The sequence below is a fragment of the Capsicum annuum genome, chromosome 7 (genome assembly GCF_002878395.1).
Source record: "Capsicum annuum cultivar UCD-10X-F1 chromosome 7, UCD10Xv1.1, whole genome shotgun sequence".
Classification (NCBI taxonomy): Eukaryota; Viridiplantae; Streptophyta; class Magnoliopsida; order Solanales; family Solanaceae; genus Capsicum; species Capsicum annuum.
Genome location: NC_061117.1, coordinates 3,590,868 through 3,597,313, shown reverse-complemented (window position 1 = coordinate 3,597,313; position 6,446 = coordinate 3,590,868).

The following is a 6,446-nucleotide window of genomic DNA, read 5'->3' as shown; positions in this document are numbered from 1 at the left end:
CAAATTAGCTGATTGGAAGGTTAAAATCCTAAATATGGCCGGTAGGACCACTCTTACCAAGGCTAGTCTAGGAAGTATCCCCAACAATGTCATGCAGTATATACTTCTGCAGATTCATAACCTTATTGATAAGGCCCAAAGAAACTTCATCTGGGGCACAACTGACTCCAAAAAAAAAAGAATGCATATGGTTAGGTGGGACACAATCACCCAACCCAAACACTTGGGTGATCTGGGAATGCAAAAAACTAGTATCAAGAATGAAACTTTGCTTTACAGTTTATCCTGGATACTGTACTCTAATCCCTCTACCTTATGGGCAAGATTTATTACCTAAAGAACACACCTAACACCGGAGTTGTTATGAGGAACTCTAATGGTGACTGGATCTTGGGCTTCTCTCAGAGTTTTTTGCATACCACTAACAATTTTATGGAACTTGTTTTTTCCATGCCACTAACAATTTTATAGAACTTCTAGCTCTTAGAAAAGGCCTGCAACTAGTTTTGGAGTGTAATCTCAACCCCATTGTTATAAACAATTGACTCTGAAGACGTGATGCATATGATTAAAAATGTAACATTCACTCTTTAACCTTTACATTCATCATTGTAGGTTGATGCTAACAAGGCAGCTACAGGGAACAGAATAAAGTAGCGAATGTTCTAGCAAAGGAAGATGCAAAAAATGAATTTTTGGAAAACTGCTAGATTTTTGTTGCTCCTCAATCAACCTATTCTAGGTCTCTTCTCTTTCTCTTTTAAGTACTTTTTCATGACAGATTCAGAATTTAAAGATATGGATTTCAAATTTTAAATTCTATTCTGTATTAGTTTAATATTATAATTTAAAAACAAAAACACTAGGTGGTTATTACCATCTGTTCTAGTCTTGGTGGATGGTAACTGTTGATAGTGGTAGGTGAAAGACATTCAGTGGAATAAGTCGAAATGCAAGTAAGCTGACACAACACAGAGTTATAATAATAATAATACTAATACTAATAATAATAATAATAATAATAATAATAATAATAATAATAACAACAACAACAACAACAACAACAACAACAACAACAACAACAATAATAATAATAATAGTCCCTTCCACTCAATTTTTTGACATATTTTTCTTTTTAATTCATTTTTTCCTTTTTTAGCAACTTTCTAATTTCAATTTCTCATATGACATGTTTAAAGATATTTTAGTACATTTGACATGTCTATCACCAAATTCAGAAATCTTCTTAATTTACATAAACTTAGTGTCAAATCATCAATTTGAAACGAAGGGAGTAATAATTTAATGACAAACATAAGATATAGATCAAAGTTATTAACTTCTCTCCAACTCATTGTATCTTTCTCATTTACTTAGTTGTTCGATGTATCTTGTTATTTTGTTGCCATTATTTTTTTCTTTTAATTTTATTTTCATTACATCTTTTTTTAGTCAATGTATATCCAGAAAGACCTCTCTATCCTACAAAGATAGGAGTAAGATTTGTCTACGTCGTAACCTCCTTTAGTTACTTAAGAGATTACACCAAATATGTTACTATTGATTTAATTATTATTTTTTACTATATATATCATTTGGCTATTAACCACCTTTGTCTCTTGAATTGTCAAAATGTAGAATCAAAATACAATGCCGATTAGATTTAATATAACTTGAATCTAACTGTCTATGTCAAAGAGTAATAAATTCAGTTTAACTCGTTACCTTTATTCTTCGTCGGTCTGCACATGGTTAAGTTGAATCTATTATATCTTTCAAATGTATTTGATTCAATTAAACCCGTAACAGTTATTCTTCTTCCTCCTACTTATACTTTGAGTTGAGTCTACTATCTTTGTTAAAAGTATAAGATTCAGTTGAATTTGTTACTTTCATTCTCCGTCTACCTACACATAGCTTGAGTTGATTTGTCTGTCACCGTCAAAAGTAGTCTGTCTCTGTCAAAAGTATTAGGTTCATTTGAACTTGTTAATTTTTATTCTTCATCCGCCTACTTAAAGTTTATGTTTTTTTGTTGTCTTTGTCAAAAGTATTAGATTCAGTTGAACTCTTCCTTTTTTATTCTTCATCCACCATTTCATAGTTTGAGTTAAATCTGTTGTCTCTATCAAATGTATTAGGTCCAGTTGAATCCATTACTTTTATTCTACGTTTGACTATACATCAATCTTTTCGTCAAAAGTATTATATTCGGTTGAACATTATTTTCATTCTTCGTCCACCTACTTATAGTTTTCATTGAATTTGTTACTTCTATTCTTTGTGGACCTCTACATAGTTTGAGTTTATTTTGCTATCGTTTGTTGTCGTATTAGATTTAGTTGAATCTGTTACTTCTATTCTTCATCCACCTCCACATAATTTGAGTTGAATTTGTTGAAATCGCTCTAAATTTGCCTCAACTTTTTTTCAACTAGTTGCTTAGTTCCGCCAGTGAGCAATGAAAATGAAGTTCCCCATTCAGTATGGGCAACACCAAAAAGTTTGTTACACAAGAAGACAAAACTTGTGCATACACGTGTGCCAGATCTGTTGTACCATGAACGTCCAGGGATGTGGTCCCTTGTAACTAGCTGCTCATTATCAAAACTATATATAGCAATTTTCCCCCTTTTTGATGATGACAAACCAACCATACAACTTTTAGCATCAATACACATCCATCACATTTAATCAGTGTGATTACCACTCTGGAGATGAATGTTCTCCCTATCATTATGCTTCCACCATTATCCAATACAGGGACCTAGTCCCTTGTTGTCATTTGTGGTAAAAACTTTTGAGCACATATTTGATTCCTTGTCACTGTTGTTATTTATAGCACATGTTTTGATATCCTCGTCACTGTGCCTTACCATATCAGTAACATGAACATACACACCCCTGATCCTCACTTATGAAATAAGTATTCCCCTTTTTAGTATCATTGAAAAGGATTAATAGCAAACCAAGAGTAGAGATATGTACAAGCTAATTAACTCATGGTCGTTGGGGCGACACTAACATGAAGAATAGCTTTAAAATAAAGCAAAACTAATTATCTTTAAAATTCACTAATTAGGATAAATACCATAAAAATATACCAAAAAAAATTATAAAAAGTATTGTTTGCAAATGCCATAATAGAAACTGACTCAAGAACTTGACACACTAGGACTCAGCTAGAAGGGGCTTTAGGGGAGAGAGATTTTAGCAACATGTCCATTATAGCAGCCCCAGCAAAATGAGCATCCAGTAATTGTTTGGTGAGAGTTCTTACTTCAACATCAGTTCTTGGATTTCACCAGTCAACTCTGCAATTTTGGCCTTGAGTTTTTCATTTTCTAGTGTAAGTTTTTCAGTGGTACCAGGTCCCTTAGAGACTTTCTTTATTTTGATAGCAATATGCTTCTTTTTGCTTATAGAAGGACTACAAGACTTTGGACCATAGGACCTGGTCCTCTCAGCAACATGAACTTCTCGTATTTTCTTCTTAGTTACAATTACAATATTAGTGTCAGTATCCTCATCTTACCCAACCCCCACTACTTCAGCATTTACCTCCTTAACTGTGACAACTTTCTTGAGTTTTCTTCTTTTGGTGGTAAGGGACTTACTTTCCTTCCTGGCATCTACTAGTAATTTTTGTTCAAATCCCCTAGTGGAATAAGATTTAGTGCCTTGTACACCAGTGTCAATCATTTTCTCTTTTCCTTTACTGTCCTTAATTTTCTTCATTTTCCAAATTAGATGTTGTTCATAATCATCCTTTTCATTTTCCTAATTTGGGGATAATACAAACTCTCTATCCTCTTTAAACTCATCTTTTTTCTCCTGTTATTTGATCTTCCCCACTAGCAGAATTTTCCTTGGGATCATGTCCAAGTAAAAGTAAATTTTCAGCTACCAAATTTATGCTGATGAGAGAATCAGATTTCTTTACAAGAATCTTTTCATCAATCAGATTAGAAAATATAGAGTTTGAGTCAAAAAGAGTAGGAGAACCAGGTCCTTGTAAATTATCTGAAATTTCAGTACCTTTAAATTCCTCAGAGGGAACCTGGATTTGAGGGGCATTGCAGGACTCTAATTTTTCTGAGGAATGAGGTCCTTCAGGTTGAAGAATCTTTTGCTTTATTAGAGAGCAATAACCTTTTTTTAGGTTATCTATTTGGACAGAACATTCACTGGGCTTAGAGTTTCGGCTGGAACAGTTTCACTTAAGGTCTCAAGAATCTAATGGGAAGGACTAATGAGTGACACTCTTTGTAGCTCTTGATAATGATCAGAGGGTATCTTTCATAGGGATTAAAAAGGAGGAAATTTAAGACATTTTGAGATTTTTTACGATGAAAAAAAGAGGGACCAGTTTTGAGTTAATACAGAAGTGAATGAATTAAGTGGAATTGAATTTATAATTTAAAATATGATTGTTTGACATATAAGAGATACCTTCTTAAAATGACGCATCTGATGACAACGGTTGTAACTCTTCATACTTTAACCAAATTGACAGTTTTTGTTCATGTGGGATTGGACAAGTGGCCCTTTTAAAATAGAAATTTTATAAAAAAAATTAAGGCACATTATTTTGGTACTCACTTGAGTGATAGGACCAGGTCCTTCTCTTTCTTGAGTGAATTTTAAGCTTGTGATTACTTCAACTATTTTTTCCCAAGTTAAATTAACATGCACTTACTTTATCATAGATACCTGTCTCCTTGACATAGCCAATTTTGAGGAGTGACACTAACTCAGATGTTAGGTCAGGGCATTTTGATCAAGCTCAGTCTCAATTTTCTCTTTTAGAACAGGTTTGAGGGCCAAGCTCTAGATTTTTTCTTCACTCATACTGCCTTAAGTTTCTTCATTTAGGATGAATTCCTTTGGACCCAGGTCCCTTTTAATCATCTCTTGCAAAGTGAGACAATTTCACATTGAAGTTTCTTGAGAGTGAGAATTTAATCAGATATTTAAAAGTTAAGTATACAACACAACTATTAACAGACATTTCCTGACAGCAATTCCCTTTCTCATACCTGAATTCATGATCACAAGTTGGATATGGGAATCCACTTAAGATTGAGTTTTCTAAAAGAGGACCATGGTGTGGTCAAAACTTTTTTGGCCCATTTAGGTAGAGAATTGTTCCTTACATTTTTCAGAGGTTTAAACTCCTTATGTTGTGTACTCTTTTGATGAACATATATGAAATTATTAATTCTAGCTCTTATCCATCTCTAACAACTTGCCTTAATGTGCTCATCCTTTTCACTATAAGTACACAGAGGAATGAAAACCTTAGTACTACCACCATTGATAGTCTTTCCTTGCCACCCAGCAAGTTAGAATTCTCCTTGATAGCCAAGTCCTTTCCCATAATTAAAGCCTTGACTAAATAGTTTAGGAAAGATCTGTGAAGAAGCATTCAATTTAACAGACTTGTTCAAGTCTTCTGTGTCTTCCATGAATATAAATATGGACTCACAGATAACTGGACTATCTTTCACTACGAGCAAAGAAACGTTTCCTATCTTCTCATCTTCACCTGAATCACTTGAATCACTTGAATAGTCTCACCATCCTGCTAAAACTTGCTTTACTGCATAACCAGTTGCTCCCTTTCTTCTTGATTTTTTAGGTACCTGGTCCCTTAACTTTCCCTTTTCACCTGCAGCTTTAAGGTAATACTTATAGTCCATTTTGTGTATTGGACAATCCTTAATGAAATTCTCAGGACTTCCACATTTGTGACACACCTCAACATTACTTCCCTTCTTGCTACCGCTTCCTCTTCTTTGAAACTGACCACTCTTCTTCATGTCTCTAACAATTCTGCTTGCCAGATAGGCAACTTCAATGACTTCATCATCAGAATCATGTTTAGAAGCTTTCAAAGCTAGCGATTTTTATCTTTTACTTCTTTCTTATCCATCCTTTGCTGCTTTTTAAGCTCATGGGTCTTAAAATTTTTAATAAATTCATCCACAGTGAGGGTCTTCAGGTTCTTTGCTTCAGCTATGGCATCTACCTTGCTTTTCCTGGAATTAGGAAGAACACCAAGAAATTTTCTCTCTTGTTTGTACAAAGGAATCACTTCTCTTAGGCAGTGAAGCTCATTTGTGATAGAAGTTAATCTTGTATGCATCTCTTGGATTGTTTCTCCTTTTTTTGTAGTGAAGGTCTCATACTGAGTAGTCAGCATGTCTACTTTTGAATCTTTCACATCACAAGTACCTTCATGAGCGGTCCTCAAAAAATTCCAGATCTCCTTAGCACTTTCACAAGCAGAAATTTTGTTGTATTCATCATGCCCTATACCATAAACCAACGGTTTCTTGGGTTTGTAATTTTTTTCAATCCTCTTTTTATCTTGATCATTGAACTCTTTCCTGCTTATGAAAACCATTCTTGTAACTTCTCCTTCTTTGAATTCTCTAACAGGA